General features: G+C 39.3%; 1 long non-coding RNA gene across 4 annotated transcripts in view; it reads left to right on the top strand.

The window, feature by feature from the left end:
• The window catches only part of LOC106976764 (uncharacterized), a 593,570-nt gene that overhangs the window by 348,079 nt on the left and 228,640 nt on the right, over nucleotides 1–16,851 (top strand). For 3 of the 4 annotated variants that reach the window (XR_008289330.1, XR_008289328.1, XR_008289329.1), the window contains one exon: nucleotides 4,831–4,973. The exons of the other annotated variant lie outside the window; for it this stretch is intronic. This is a non-coding gene — a long non-coding RNA (uncharacterized LOC106976764). The remainder of the gene's footprint in view (nucleotides 1–4,830; nucleotides 4,974–16,851) is intronic. 4 annotated transcript variants of the gene reach the window in all.

The raw sequence follows: 16,851 nt of genomic DNA on the forward strand, positions 1-16,851 counted from the left end.
AGGAGGAGGAGGTTTGCAGAATCAGAGGCACTGCAGAAACCTGTGGCAGTATCACTCTCACACAGTGTCATGGTGCCATTTAACATTCTTGTGTCCTAGAATTCTTCCTGATTTTAGAAATTCACTCTTCAGTCTTAAGTCGGATAAGCTAAGGCAAAGACTCATTCAATATCCTTTCTTTAGTCTTGGAGAGGAAACAAGGGAAATGATACATGTTTATATTCTGTGCTTCTCAGAATTGTTAGCAAATGTGTCTGTAGAGAGGACAGCTCTCAAGGTCCTATATTTTAAACATCTGTTTTTAAATAGTAGGTTTCTCCTTAGAAACACTCATTGCATTGACATTTGCAGATTTCTACAGAGGAAGGTCAATAACTGCGGTTTTAGAAAGTATATCCCCTCTCTGCTTGGGTCCCTCTGGGCAAAAGCAATTCCTACATCTTTTAAAGTTTGGACCATTGGGACACCTGGGTGGCTCAGTCAGTTAAGCAGCCGACTTCAGCTCAGGTCATGATTTTATGGCTTGTGAGTTTGAGCCCCGAGTTGGGCTCTGTGCTGACAGCTCAGAGCCTGGAACCTGCTTCTGATTCTGTGTCTCCCTCTCTCTCTGCCCCTCTCCTGCTTGCTGTCTGTTTCTGTCTCTCTCTCTCTCTCTCTCCCAAATAAAAAACATTAAAAAATTAAAAAAAAAAAACCACAAAGCTTGGACCATTGCATGACCCAGGTGGAAAGGGGGCTTTTAGGGCCAGTGAGCATGGAATTTTCTCACTTCATCCCAATTATGGAGAAACCTGCACTAAATAGCACTTTGAAAATTACAGTGCTTGGTCCAGCATGGACATTTGGACACATGTCCCTGAGTGAGCAGTATCCGCCCTAGCAGAACAAGGGTCCTTCTTGCTCCCTTTCCAGTTTTGGAATCATCTTTATCAGCCTCATTTGAAAATTCTAAGATTCCCTGTAGTCACTATGCTCCCTCCCTAGTCATTCATTCACTTAGTCATGCAACAATAATTTATTAAATTCTAACCATCTTCCAGGGACTAAACTGAGTGCTGGGGTGAAGCTCTGGTCTCCCTCATGGATGAGGTTGATAGTCTAACTGGAAAGATATTGTGTCTTTAAACAAGAAGATAGATGATGTAGCCGAAATAAAAACAAAGAGAAATAGAACTAAATGGCAGAACTTGCATCTCTTAGCTAGGACTGTTAAGGAAGGCTTGCTTCCAATGGGAGATGGTGTTTGAACTTCATCTTGAAGAATAAGCTCATCAGATGCATAAGGGAAAGAAGAGAGAACATTTAATGTAGAGGATAGTGTGTGCAATCAAAAGGCAGGTAGAATCGTGTACTACTCAGAGTATGATGAGTTGTTCAGTGTGGCTGTGGTTTTGGGAAGTGGAGTGGGAAGAAGAGGCAGGAAAGTAAACAGAAATTGGGTTTTAGAGGACCTGAACTGCTAATGAGTTTGTTTGTGGTTCTTCAGAAAAGGGAAAAACATTGAGGAATTTTGAACTATTTCATCGCAAGATACATGGGTGTTTGGTGTGGGACTAATATATCCAAACACCTTGGAATCCTTCTCAGCAGTGGATGAGTCCTAGTAACACCAGGAACTAGTCTTGCCTCTTATTACTGAATCTCTCCAGATAAGTTTTAGAGTGTTTGAAATCATAACATATTTTTTTCTGAGATTGGCTTGCTTTCTCTTTCTTTCTTTTTTCTTTCTTTCAAATTCAAATTAGTTAACATATAGTATAATAATGATTTAAGGAATAGAATTTAGTGATTCACCATTTACATATAACAGTGCTCATCACAAGTACCCTCCTAAATGCCCATCACCCATTTAGCCCACTGCCACCCATCCCCCCACCAGCAACCCTCAGTTTGTTCTCTGTATTTAACAGTCTCTTATAGTTTGTGTCCCTCTCTGTTTTTATCTTACTTTTCCTTCCCCTGTGTTCATCTGGGAACTGAATGCCTTAATGCTCTTGCACCTTACATATTTCATTAAGTAAACTTTGGTGTAAAACAAAATCAGAGGGTTACTTTTGGGGATAGAGATTAATAGTGCCCCCACATTTGATTATCCTCTCCTTTCTGGGCACACGGGAACTCTTCCCAGCTTCCCTTAGCACTAAGTTTGATGCACATACTAGTTCAGGCCAATGGGTTATGAAGATAAGTGAGTAAGTATAATTTCTGATTAAATACTTTAGGGGCACCTGGTTGGCTCAGTCGGTTGGGCATCCGACTTCAGCTCAGGTCATGATCTCACAGTCCATGAGTTCGAGCCCTGCGTCGGGCTCTGTGCTGTCAGTTCAGAGCCTGGAGCCTGCTTCGGATTCTGTGTCTAGCCCTCTGCCCCTCCCCCACTCATGCTCTGTCCCTCAAAATATGAATAAACGTTTAAAAAATTAAAAAAAAATACTTCAAAGTGGTGTAGGTTTTCCATTTTTCCCCCTGCTGATGCAATCCTGGTAGGCCCATGTTGAGATAGCAGTGTTAGGAGATGGTGAGAACCTTCCTCAGCCAGATCCCCAAATGTCCATATGGATCAGAGCTACCTGGTGACTTGTGTGCGAGATGAAGCAAGAGTCTAAAATGAAGCCTGGTCATATTGCACTACTGAGATTTTAGAATAAGTTTGTCACCACAGCCAGGGGGATATCTGGAATTTATGGGCTGTGAAACTTATACAATTTGATAGGTGTTTTTACAACAGAACACGAAAATAACTTACTTTGGTAAATTTGACAAAACATATGACCGTGAAGACTCATTTGCTAGGATCCTTCTAGGGCCTTGGTGGGAGTCTGTATAGATGAGAGGCCCTGATATTTAGGGCTTATTAGCTGTACTGTAAGTCTGCATCTCCCCACAGCATAGCCTACTCTGATACAATTTCTTAGAAACATTTTCATCTCAGGCCTTCTGTTTCGTCATGGAAAGCAAAGTTCTGTTTCCTGACAGGGAAATTCACTCATTCCTTTAAGGGTAGGAAAGGTTTTGGAAGGGAGCTGGTGACGATTCCTACTCCCCTGAAACTGTCCCTGTGGTGACAGACACACATCCACACATGTGCATCACCCCAGTAGCGCCATTTGTGTCTTGTGAAAAAGGATCATAGACAACTTGGAATCCAGGGGAACGGTCCGCCAAACGCCCCAGCTTTTACTTCCCCTAGCTTTGAGAGTTTGCAGATTGCTATCGGAAATTCTCAGTGAATGATTGGTTGTCCACTGGATCCATCTCTTCACCCAGTCACTTATTTAACAAGTATTTCTTGGGTCTGAAACTACTCTAGTTGCTGGAGATAGCATGATGAGCAATATTTTTGTGGTGCCTGTACTCCTGCAGTTAAAAACCTAGCCAATTCCTTGATCGCTACTATCAGAATATATGGGGCCGAAGTTAATTCTTTCCGATCTGTGGGTTAAGATTGTCCTGAGCCAAATGAGTTGACTGACCTTTGCCCCTTTTCGACTTCCCACTTGAGGCAGCAGAGAGAATGAATTAGGTCATTCAGGAAAAACTGTTATAGCCTCGGGAAGAAAGTGCTATTTAAATCCAAATCATTAGCACCAATAAATCTAATAATAGACATATAAATTCATAATGCATTTGAATAACTCTAAAATAAATATGTGTGGTGATTAAGTGATGCTGTAATTGGAACTCTGTAGGTGGAGGTGGGATGAGGGGGAGAGAAAACCACTTTTTCTTCTAGTCCTTATTAACCACCCAAATTTGGGAAGTGTTAACTTGGAAGTGGAATTGTGAGAGCATCTCTGATTATGAAGGGCAGGCTAATGTAATTAGTTTCTGTGCGACACTTTTGCAAGGTGTACATGCATGTCCTTTGAGTCTATTTCTCATTGTTATTATTAAAATTTTTGCTAAATTGCCAAAATCTCATAGCAGTCAAGGAGCTTTATATGGGAATCATGCTAAATGTGGAGCTTGGGCGCAGTCAGGTGATCATTGAAATATGAATGGTGGTCATGGATTAGCATCCACTTCTCAAATTTCACGCAGTTTGCAGGCTACAGTGGCTCATTCTTATTGCATGATATGTAATGGCTCAGTACTTACAGATTTTCTGTTTTTTAGTGCCAGCCCTTTCCTTCCCCCCAACAAGAGCTATCTTTATGACACCCACATATTTTAAATGAAAGAAAACATAAATACATGCAAAACTGTCATTGGCTTTTAAGGTATTATATAAGTGATTAAATTTTATCATGAGGAGACAACCAGCTAATGGTTTTAGTGGAACACATAAAACCTCATAAAATACAAAAGTTAAATTTTGTCATATAATGGGAATCGGTTAGAGAAACCAACAGAGTTTCCTTTTCCCCCTGAATAAATTCTAAACAGTCCTTAGAAAATGAATTACCAGACTGCAAATCAGGATGAAATATTTTATAGCCATAAAACTAAAGCTACTTTCAGACCACTTAGTTGAAAGGAGAAAAAAAAAAAAAAAAGGGAGAGTAACTTGTCAACCCTGTTGTTGCAGTGTCATTGCCAATGGCATTGATGCTGGGCTCTGCCTCCATTTTAACAGTTTGACCTTGTTTAGAACAACCTGAATCCGATCGACAGGGCTCCCTCACAATCCCCCAACCAGAATAGAAGGCGCAGCCCCTCCGAGAGCACATTCAGCTGGAGCTTTGCCAATTGAAGTAATTACGTGATGAAACTATTTAACTTTGACTAAAATACTCTCACCAGGTTCTTGCAAACGGTGTGTCTTATATCTTGTCGAAGCAATTTTATATCATGCCTTTAAAGTACAGTAATGGCCCCTTGCATTGACAGAATCCTCGTAAAAGGAGAAGACCGAGACCTGGCTCATGAAGTGGTATTGATTTTCTGAGTTCCTGCTCGAGTTGCCAAAGATACAACACTGTTGTTAAGGAGAGGAGATGCCTTGGCCTTCAATATCACAGGAGGGTTCCTCGGTAAGCACAGGCGTCCGGAGGCCCCTGTGATAAATAATGTATTTGGGTGATAACTGCCTGTATTACTTTGTTAGTTTTAAAGTGACTCAGCACTCGTTCATCCCAAATGCTTCTGGATGTCACTGGTAGCTGTGGCAAACTGTTCTATATATAAATAGTGCCCAGACTCAAAGAGAGCTCCTCTTGAGGGTTAATTTACATGAATGATTTATTTTAGGCAGATTTTTCTAAATTTTAATCAGTTAGGACAATGACCAGATCTGACTTCTGGGTAGAGTGATGGCTTCAATTTGTTGCTTAAAGAGAGCTTAAATGTGTCTGCAGATCCGGAACTATATCTAATACAGGTTAAGTTAGTTTTTAGTCACTTCTAGTAAGTTTGTGTGAGAAAGATTTATAACCTTGAGCATAGCTCTATGTATGTCATTATAGATAGCAAGAGAAGGAAACCAAGCATCTGATCAGATACTTGCAAAATATGCATTTCCACCAACCTACATAAATGGATACAACTTAATCTTCCCTTTTTTTTTTCAATCTTAAGTTGATAAACTGCACAGTGTCTAATGCTGAATAAAAGTAAGAAGAATGATCTGATGATTTTCAAGGAAAATTGAAAGTTATGTTTTTTAATCTATTGAAAATATGAATGTCTATACTCAAAGCCTTTTTTTTTTTCTTTTCGGTAGTGGTGGTGGTGGTGTGTGTATGGGGAGGTGCTGTAGAGATGTAAGGGATAGGAGTGTTGTGTATTGACCCCACTCCTGATTAGAACACTTCTTGGAGGAAGATAAAGATGAGGGTGGAAGGTTTGGAACAGTGGAGGCAGAGCTAAGTCTCTGGCAGAGAGCCACGTAGTATGTGTCCCTGTCCCCCATCCCCACAGGGCCCACACGAGTGCCCCATGAGAGAAAAGGAGAGGGAGAAGAGGAGGGAGGTACACACATGGTTTCTCCTCACTGAGAAGACAGAGAAGGCCAGAAAAGCAGGGCAATTGGCTGGAGTCTCTCCTAACCAATTAAGATGATACTGGTCTAGTAGCTTCTCTTTCCTCTCCTATTCTAAAAAAAACTGGAAGAGCTGGCAAGTTGGCCATGAGCCATGAATGTACATGTTGTGTGCTGCTTAACTTTCAGGAATGTCACTAAAGTAACAGGGCTCTTTGTTGGGATAGCTTTGGTGGTGAGGGTACTGTCTGCCTTGTAGCCTTTGTTGAGTGACATCACTGGAATTATGCAGCGTTCAGCCAGCTTGCCAGCGTGCAGTGGTCCTGGAGAAAAGATGCTGTGCAACGAGAAGATAGCGCGACCTCAGTGTCCTTATCCTTACTCCAAGCCCTTCGAGGTCACAGATGGCTCTAGGCTTGGCTGGGGAGAGAACTTTAAGTCATATTTGAGATTATGGTTTTTAAATGAATCGGAGTGACTCTTAAATGAGACAAATCTATCCTGAAAGAGACTGGGGGTTTATGAAACAGCAAGGTATGAAGAGAACCATTCATCGGGGGAGGTAAGGATTAACATGGTAGAGTGGGAGGCGGTGCTAGAAAAGAGTCATATTGTTTCATGTTTTCATGGCAATGAGTACCAACTTCTCAATAAATTCAGTACATATAAAATGAGAAGATTGCCGCTCTCTTTCCCTGCAATCTCAGAACATTTTCATCACACCAAAATACATATTTTCTCATGAGTCTAAGGAAACTTACTTGCCTAGAAATCAGTTTTGCTTGACTTTGTGCTCTATTTCCAGTGAGGAGGCTCCTCCTAGTCACGTGTCTGCTATGCCCTGTTTCCAGGGATGGACTGTCACCTTTCCCTGTGTCTGAATCCATTCTCATGGTTTTCTACAACTGAATGCCTTTACGATCATGATCCTGTTTTACTCTCAGTAGTTGTCTGAACCCCTATCCCTTACCTGAGTTTTATTTAATCTGATGCCAAAAAGTTTAGGGTTTGCTGAGATTCATGTGGAAAACCTCCGAAACTGGTTGGTTTAGGAGACGTGCTAGTGCAGGACCACTGAGGGCATTGCTGCTTGGTCAGCAGCCTCCTAAGACACTGTGTACCTTATTTCAGGTGGAAGGAAGCATCTTTGACAATCCCAATACCACCCAACATTTACCATTTGGTTACCGAGGAATGGTGTCATTCCTGGGTGTAATCGCGTTCTTCTAAATGTTCTGTCATCTTAGATGGACGATGTGAGGATAGTTAAGGGTCCATTAGCCTGGGGCAAATGAGGAGGTGATGCCCTCTGAAGCTTGATGAAGGTCAATTAAGGACAACTGAAAGATAACACTAATTCACACAGTGGGTAATAAAACAAGGGACCTCATTATCCTAAAAGGTGATACTGGAAGGAAATATAAATGGATTTTAAAAGGGTTTGGACAAATTTATGAATGACAGATTCATAAATGGTTTTAAAGAAAAGTGGGATGCAGTCGACCTTTAAGGTGGATGTCAGGAAGGATAGTCATACCTTCTTGGGCCCTTCCACTTAGAGCTGTTTTGAGCAACAGGACCCAGAGTTGAAGGGAACACAGGCATGGGTGGTCAGTCTATTGCCAGCTCAGGAACACATGGAGAGCAGAATGGAAGCGGAGAGGCTGAACTTTGAAGGCACACCACTTTCCAGTTCAATGGCCGTGGGAAACATCAGACATCTAACAAAGGGAAGGATAATATGTAATACGTACTTTGCACAGCTTTTAGGATCAGAGAGACTATGTGCAGAACATGTCCAAAGTCTATGGCGAGCACTCAAAAATTGCAACTGTTATTATGAGTAAATCAATGGATATTAAAATGACACTCTTTGCTACTTTTAAGCACAGTCACTTGTGCTGGGCCGGTGGTTTCATTACATCATTGAATATTCCATCTGTAGAACCACATAACTTTAGACCGTTACCCATAGAATCTTGGCAAGTGGACATCGCCTTGAAGAGGTTGGTTCTAAGAGCAGCCTCAGGTATTGTGATGCCTTGATGTAATTTTAGGAAGTTTTAGGTGCCTACACTAAAGGCTTATACCTCTCCCACCCGTTACCTTCATGCTGAATCTCTTTACAAAGGACAAGATTTACCGAAGCTCTGAAAGCTTCGCAAACAACCCTTTGAGGAAAGACAAGGTGCATTTAATGAAAATCCTTTGACACCACACTGCCAATACCACCCTGCCTAAGAATTTGAACATTAATTAATAAGAATTATTAAGAACAATAAGAACATTAAGACCAAAAAACAAAATTAAAACCAAAAAAAACCCTTTCTCTTGCTGAAATGGTGTGATTTAGGGGTAGATGACACTTTTGGGTAGGAAAATACCTTCAGGAGCCCTCTTTCTTCAGAAAGACAAAATCCTTTGGATCTATTATGGAAAAGAAGTGAGAGAAATACTCATTTAGTTTTGCATAATTGAAAAACATAAAATTTGAGTTTTATAGTGACAGTCGATAAAAGAGATGGGCAGAGGACCTTTGCCTGGGTGTTTAAGGAAAGAAATGATGGGCGAGAAATTCCCTGGAACAAGGATGACCAAGGGACTTTAACATTAATGGTATTTGCTTTGCAATTTTAGGTTGTTCCTATTTGGTGTTGTGTCATGATCTCTTCTATTCTACCCAAAGTAAAAATTAAAGTTAGTCACATGCAATAGCTTTGTACTGGTGGTACTTTGGGGAAGCAAAGAGGACAGAGGAGATGATGCACATGGGTAAAGTGACCAAGGAAAGAGGGGCAGTCTGGGGAGGCAGGGCCATAAGTAGAAAGAAATAAGTGGGAGTGACCAGGAAAGTAGGACATCCTTCCCTTCCTGGAAACTCTCAAATGTGTTAGGGACTGTACTACATTTCCCATGTGTGGGACTGGGCTGAGCCTGGGTCATTTCATCAGGACATTTAAAGGAGACTGTGTACCTAGAAGATGGGAGGGCTTGGGACATTCATATTATATGTCTGTTATCATTTGAACTCCATTTAAATTAACTCACGTCCCAAAGATGCTGGTATTTGTTAACTTTCATCAATTGTCTGCTATGGAGATACAGACCGAAACAAAGAATGCTAGTCAAATTAATACTTCATTGTATGTGCACAGTACTTGAAACTTTACAAAACACTCCCATCTCTATTATTCATTTGACTGTCCAATCACTCTGTTAAATAGGTAGCAAATTAGGAAAATTTTGGTTTTTCCTAATTTAGGTATCTAGAAATCCCATCCTTAAATAGGTTATAGTTCACTCTATGCAAGTAAGTCCTTGGATATTTGTTAAGCGTTAAGTAGTTGACTCATAGTTGGTTAGAAAACCCACATGGACTGGAATGTTGGTTTTGTTACAATTTATGAACCCTGGTATTCAACATTAATATAGAAAAGGTAGAGGGGACATTTGCTGAGCCGAATGCTCAGGTCTCTGGTATCTTGGACACACAGAACAATATGTAAAGTAATAGCAAAAACAAACAGCTTAGGAAAAGCAAAGCAAGGTATATTTGTAATTCCTGAAAAGGATTTACGACCTATATAAACATGAATCATAAACCCATTGGCAAATAGATCCAAGCTCTTTCAGGAAGATGTTTCATTTATATGTGGGAACTAAAAAGTCAGGATGAGAGAGGCAGTCAACAACAGAAAAGAAGATTCACGTTACTCAGAACACATAATACCTTGGTAAATGATTATCCTGACATTTTAGTTATAGACATTTGATTTTAATTTCCTCCACACCTGTGCTCACTTTTGAGGGGACAAGGCTTGCCAATAATCCTCTCAGAATTTTTTGGGTTATATAGCCTTATGGAAAGTCTTCTCTGTAAAATACTGGACAAGTTCCTCTGTTAAATTTCTACTGTAGGCTCACTAGAAAGGTTCAAACTATATCCATCAAGAGGAAAGTGAAAGAGGAAGTAAAGGCGTCTATAATCCAAGCTTTGCTATATATTAGCTGAGTAGCCTTAAGCAAGTTGCTTATGTTCATTCATATATTTATTCAGGTAATCAGTGGATATTTATTGATTTCTTATCACATTTAAAAAATATATCTTCCACAATGATCAATATGAATATGAGAAAACAAAGCCATTTCCCTCAGGTGGCATACCACTTAGCAGACTTGAACTCAAACAGGAACTGAAAACAAGAAAGGAGAGCTTAGGACAGTGTTTGTCAGCCTGTAGGTCCTCCAATAAATATATCTAATGAATAAGAGAAAACAAAAACAAAAGCAATGGAAGTAAACAATCAAAAATGCATACATATATATATATCTTTAATATCAGCATATTCCCATTCAGACTATGTTGTATATAAATGGGGGTATATATACAGATGGGCTTACACTGGGCATACTATTTTGCAATCTGACTTTCCTTTTTTTCCTAATAATATACATACTGAATATTATTTACTGCTGACTTTATTGAATACTGCCTTGTAAGCTAAACAGTTAACTTTTTCCAAAAATTTCCTGTAATAAGGAGAATTGCAGGATCTGTGATAAACATGCCTTTTTTTTTAATAGTTTTATGGGTCACTTTTCACAATATATATTGTGTACTATATATACACAATATATATATAGTGTATATATATATTAAATCTATATATACACATTTAATCATATTGATTTTTTTAATTTTTTATTTTATATCAATAGGATATGTATGTATGTCTGTGTGATATGTATGATATGTGTGTGTGATATATTATTTCATATATATATACTAAATGTGCCCCGTAACTTTATATCATGGACACCTTTCAGGTCAATAGGACCTAGCTATTATTAATGGGATTCTATGTCATTATGTCATTCAGTTATTTGTCCCATGATGGGCATTCATGTTATATCTGCTTTAAATTTTTTTAGCAGTTTAAACCAATTGTCCAAAAAATGTGTCTGTATTATATGTATCTGTGTGGACTGATGTTTTCACAGGGAAGATTACCAGAAGAACAGTTTCTGAGTTAAAGAGTCTGTTTATCTTTTTTATGTTTATTTACTTATTTTTGAAAGAGAGAGAGCACGTGTGCACACTTGCGCAAGCAGGCAGGGGAGGGGCAGAGAGAGAGGGGGAGAGAATCCCAAGCAGACTCCATGCTGTCAGTGCAGAGCCCAACGTGGGGCTCAAACTCACAAACCGTGAGATCATGACCAGAGTGAAATCAAGTCAGATGCTTAGCCAACTGAGCCACCTAGGTACCCTAAGAGTCTGTTTATTTTTAATAAATATTGACAGAGCATTTTCTCAAAAAGCTTAGCAATCCATTTTCCACCAACAATATGTAATACCCTATGTCAATAGTAGCACCATGCACTGACCTTGAGTGAACTTTTAGGTACTTTCTTACCCTCTCAATTATGTACAGAATGTCTCAGCCTGGCATTCAAGAGCCTCTATAATATGAATTCAATTTAACATTTGAGTATTTTCCTTCATTACTGTCCTAATAGATAGTACATCTATAGAAACCCTTACTTTAGCCAAAGTCATTGCATTGTTTCTAAAACCACATTTGTCTTTTCTTTTTTTAAAATATAATTTATTGTGAATTGGCTAACATACAGTGTGTACAATTCCTTAAGCTTTACTCAAGACTGTTTGGATTTGGCTTTTTCTTCCTTTCCACCACTTTCCTCTTTCTGACAAAATTTCCCTTGTTCTTCAAGCCTACATTCTTCCTTGGTCTCCCTGAGACCTTCAACTGTGTTCCCCTCCACTCTTGAACCGTCATCGTGTTTTATCCATGTCTGTCTTGTGGTACTTCTGTATAATGTATATTGTATTATATACAGTTCTTTATATACCTGCTTATTGCCCATACTAAATAGTAATATTTTGAAGATAGATGATCTGTCTCTTCCTTAGTATTTTTCATATCTATACTTAATTTTTTTTTTACCAAATTGAATTAAGGGGATCAGTGAAAGAGCTATCACAATATACTCAGTGAGTAGGGAACAAAGCAGAGGAAGCATTAAAAAATAATGAGTATATTTCACAACTGAGTTACTGGGAGAATGAGGATTCCTTTCTTTAACAAGTAGCAGGAGGAGACCATAGTTTAGACACAATCCGTGTTAGGCATTATCAGGACACCTGGGTGGCAGTGTACAATAGGGAGATAGTTGTATGCGATTCTGACTTTAGAGAAATTTGTGTATAGACTTCCCTCAATTTATTTATATGCTTTTATTTTGAAATTAGAATGAGCTAACACATGTATAATAGTAGAAATAATTATTTCCTATATGGGAACACTCTAAAATAGTAGGAAATTGCTAAAAAGGCTTTGACCGCCCATTCTTTTTTACAGGTGTCACAGATTTTGAAAGCCTTATTTTTCTCATGTAAGGAAAATTGGTGATGGTCACACTTCCAGTGGTGTGTGTGTGTGTGTGTGTGTGTGAATATTATTCTTAGTTCTTTCTAGGATAGCTGACGTTCAGCAGCTGACCCATACGTGTATGGTCATCCTAGTTATCAAAATAGTGAAATCCTTCTCTATTGGAACTTAGATTGTTTATGATCCATATCCTATAAATGCTCTCTTGCCATCACCCTGGTAGCCCTAATCCTTCTCTTAGAATCCGTTTTCCTCTCTACCAGCCCCTTTCTTCTCACCCTAATCCTCCCATACTTAATTAAGATCTGGCAACTAAACTGTTAACACCTGACAAGGTAGAGCCCTCTTGGGTCCTGTTATAGCTCTGGATGGTGTCTATACATAACTGATCATCCCCAGATGTGTGTCCATTTGAATACACACAAAGCATGGTACAGGCTTCTCCTCCCTTATTTGAACAAGGAATTACTCATTTGTCCATCTGAACCTGAGCCTTCTTCATCCATAGAGTACCACTCAGTCTTGACACGTCATTAATACATTAAACCAGAACTGCAAAAGCTAGAGATTTTAAGAATAAGAGGTTGAATGGGCATATTGTGAAAAGAATTCATCTCAGAGAGGACAGATACATGCAAGCCCTGTTTGTTTCAATATTTGCATTTAAAACTGCTGAAGGCAACTTAACGACAGATCAGATGATGACGCAATCCCATTTGTGAATTTAAATCTGATTTGTTTTGATATAGTTTTTACCAAGGAAAGCACTGAGGGAGGTTCTGTGCCACTGCTGTTGCTGGTGTTATTTAACCCATCTATTCCTTCTAATAAAAAATCTGAAGAAATAAAAAACTATTGATCTTTATTTATTGACTTCCTTGTGAGTATAGTTAAAGTTGACACAGATCAATCACAATAAAGTTAAATGGATGATATAGTGTAACGTGCCCTGAGGATTGCAGGGGGGGGGGGTTAATTATGAGAATGTTAACATTTCCCTGTATGCAAACTGGGTAGGGACAGGGATTGTCTGACTACATAGGGACACTAGTAGTGGAAGTGACAGAACTCTGGCCACTTCACATGTTCTTCAGCACAGTTTTAAGCCCCAGTGGTGAGGGGGAAAAGCAGGAATAAAGGGAAGTCACACAGCCATTTCTCAAATTTCTTATTAAATATGTGTTTCACCCTGTTCCTCTTTGGAGATCCTAACTAAGATTAATATCCAACATTGTCAAGAGGGAGAAGGGAAACATACCAGGGTTGGTGAGGCATGCTGGAAAAAGCAGAGTATCAGTCTTGAACTCTACTGCCCACATCTAACCTATGCCACATTACAAGAGTCATTTCCTCTCTTCCTTCTACCCCTATCACTCTGCTATTTCTAACCCATGGAGTAAAATAATCTCTTGGAAAAAGAGCGTGTTGCCAGTGGAAGAGTCCTCATCTCTTCTGTTGAGGTTGAGTCAGGACCAAACTGCTCAGATAGCAAAGTCGTCTGACTAATAATAGTTGTCTCTGACTCCTGTGTAAACGAAGATGACATAGTTAGCTCTGATTAGCAGTGCACGTGTTGTGATTATCTTTCTAACATTGGGAATGTCTTTGCCCTGAATCGTCCACACATGCTCACTCAGTTCCCATTGTAGCCAATATCGAATCTCAGCTGAAATTAAGCAGTTGGTGGAGAGCAATAGTTACAGATCAACTAAGGGGTATTTGTGGGAACTGGAGCATAAATATCTTAGCTTCATTAGGCTAGTGTTCTGAAATGGACTCACTAAGCATCTTGATCCTCTTACGGATGCCTGTTCCAGTGACTGCAGTCCCGATGGCTACCAATACTTAGTTGTGTGTCCAGGTGGATTGGAATTGAAATGATGATAGCCTTGTAGTGGAAAATTATGAATCCTTCATTGTTGTGGCATAAAGTACTGCCATTTATGTCTTTTGTATTTGATTTTATTTCTAAAGAACCCAGGTTTTAAAGTCAATAACATTAACAGAATTCGAGAAAAGTGTATGGCCCTGCTTTATATTGTATTCATATGACATTTGAAACCAAGAACATTTCTGCTGGTGCTCAGAAACATGTTTTCCATCTTGTATATGGGCTTTTCTTTACCCCATCCCCTCCACAAAAACCAGACCTGACAGAAACCGTTGTACTCTTATGTAAAGGTGAAAGAAATAGGGCTGCATCTCAGGGAATAAATGTTTCTTTGATTTCCTTTTCTTTTTCAATTGGTCGCCAATAATTTTACACTTTCCTGGCGTTTTCCAGGCAATAGAAGAAAGAAAGGAAGGGACTCTGGAGAGGAATTCTGGTCCTTTCTGTAAAGTGTTCTCACCTGGCTGTCCATTTTGAAATGCAGCCTGCCTGCATACAAAGAGACCACCACCATTTTTCACATGCAAAGACAATTGACAGTTGGTCCGAATGCTGGAAATAAGGGTCACAGCAATTTCCATAAGAGGCAGAGTTAATGGGATTCTGGCCACTCCTAATACTACATGAAAATACTAAGTTTGGTGCAAAAATCATCTTAAAGTGCACACCTATATTACCAGGAAAAGAGAGTCCTGATCTCTTTGGGGAGCCTAGAAATCTAGGATGGCTAACTCATTTTCAGTGGATGGTACCTTCAAGCTTCTTGTTATCATCCACTTAAAAGGTTTATTGTGAAGTTAATAGTATTTCTCCTGGGTAAGGGGTGAGAGTGTTTGGAGGAAGAAAACTGTTTCTTAAAAAATACCATGTTATATATACATTATTTTTGGAAAGGCTATTTATTTATTTTGATGAAAAGGAACTCTAGTTTCAGGGCTTCAATGGATATATTTGGGGATGCCTGCTTAATATATTAATACAAGAACCTCATGGAACTCTGCTTGTCGGTTTGTTATTTTTCTTTAGATTCTTTTTTTTTTTGATTGAGTATACATGAGTTGAGTCAGTATTTGTGCATTCATCAAACGTTGATGAATAGTGTATTAATTAGGATTAGGTTCAGCTGCTAGTAACAGAAAAAAAATGGCAGTGGCTTAGGGGAAAAACATGTGCTTATTTCTCTCTGACTTGATATTCTAGAGGAATGCAGTCCAGGGCTGTATGGTGGCTCTGTTTCCCCTGGGCCTTTGAGTTCTCCACTCCACCAACCCTAGACTAGAGTCCTCAACCTTATGGTCTCCTGTGGCATTGACAATGCAGGCTGCAAGATAGAGGATGGGTTATGAAGAGAACAAAAGGAGAGACGTGCTCTAAAGACAGGATTCTGTTTTTTTTTAAGTTTATATATTTATTTTGAGAGCGAGAGCAAGCAGGATAAGGGCAGAGAGGGGAGAGAGAGAATCCCAAGCAGGCTCCACACCATCAGCACAGAATCTGAAATGGGGCTCAAATTCACAAATGGTGAGATCATGACCTGAGCCAAAATCAAGAGTCAGATGCTTAACTGAGCCACCCAGGTGCCCCAAGATAGGATTCTTTAAGGTGGCAAAGGCAGGGGGCGCCTGGCTGGCTCAGTCGTTTAAGCGTCTGACTTTGGCTCAGGTCATGATCTCATGGTTTGTGAGTTCAAGCCCCACATCAGGCTTTGTGCTGACAGCTCAGAGCCTGGAGCCTACTTCAGATTCTGTGTCTCCTTCTCTCTCTGCCTCTTCCCGACTTGTGCTCTGCCTTTCAAAAATAAATAAATGTAAAAAAAAAAAAAGATGGCAAAGAGGCATTTCCACTTTTATTCTAATGACTGGAACTTAATCACTTGGCCACTTGTTATTTCTGAGATACTGTGAAATGTAATCTTAATTCTGTGGGGTCCTGGCTTAATATTCTGCTATTATGGGAAAAAATTGGAGAACAGATATTAGAGTACAACTAGCATTCTCTTTAACAAGAAATTTACCTGATTTGGACACATAAATACAGCTGAGGGATGTAGGGAAGCCCTAACCCTTAGTTCTTCAAGGAATACTTCAGAAAAATGGTACAATGCCAAACATACATAGAATTAGCTACATTAAATGCAAAACAAGTAACCATTCTATTTGTTCTGTGACAGTGTAAAATTGCTAAATGTCATCAAGAGGGGAAAGTGCTAAGTCAAAGAAGGCTGTAAGCTCTTTGGTGTAATTCAACCAATGAGTTCTGGTGAACCAGATTGATGTTCTTCACCCTTGCCCTAAATGTGTTTGTTTATATCAGGATTTTCCATGATTATGTAGATTCAAGCACAAATGTTGTACTCATTTAGTAGTTCCAAATTTTGGCAATGATAATTTACAGTTTTATTTATGGTACCTGTGATTATTATATGGTACCTGTGATTATTTGATAATAACATCAACATATTTTTATTTGTTTCTCCCTTATAATCTCTTAGTGTCTATATCTCCTCTTCTGTCTTAATACACACCTTTTAATCTAGTATCTTCCACAACTAATTCAGAAATGCTTGCTCCATTTTGAATAAACTGGAGAAAGATCCTCAAAGGTTTCCTGTTGTTGGGGAAAACAGCCAA

This window comes from Acinonyx jubatus, chromosome A3 (genome assembly GCF_027475565.1).
Source record: "Acinonyx jubatus isolate Ajub_Pintada_27869175 chromosome A3, VMU_Ajub_asm_v1.0, whole genome shotgun sequence".
Taxonomy (NCBI): Eukaryota; Metazoa; Chordata; class Mammalia; order Carnivora; family Felidae; genus Acinonyx; species Acinonyx jubatus.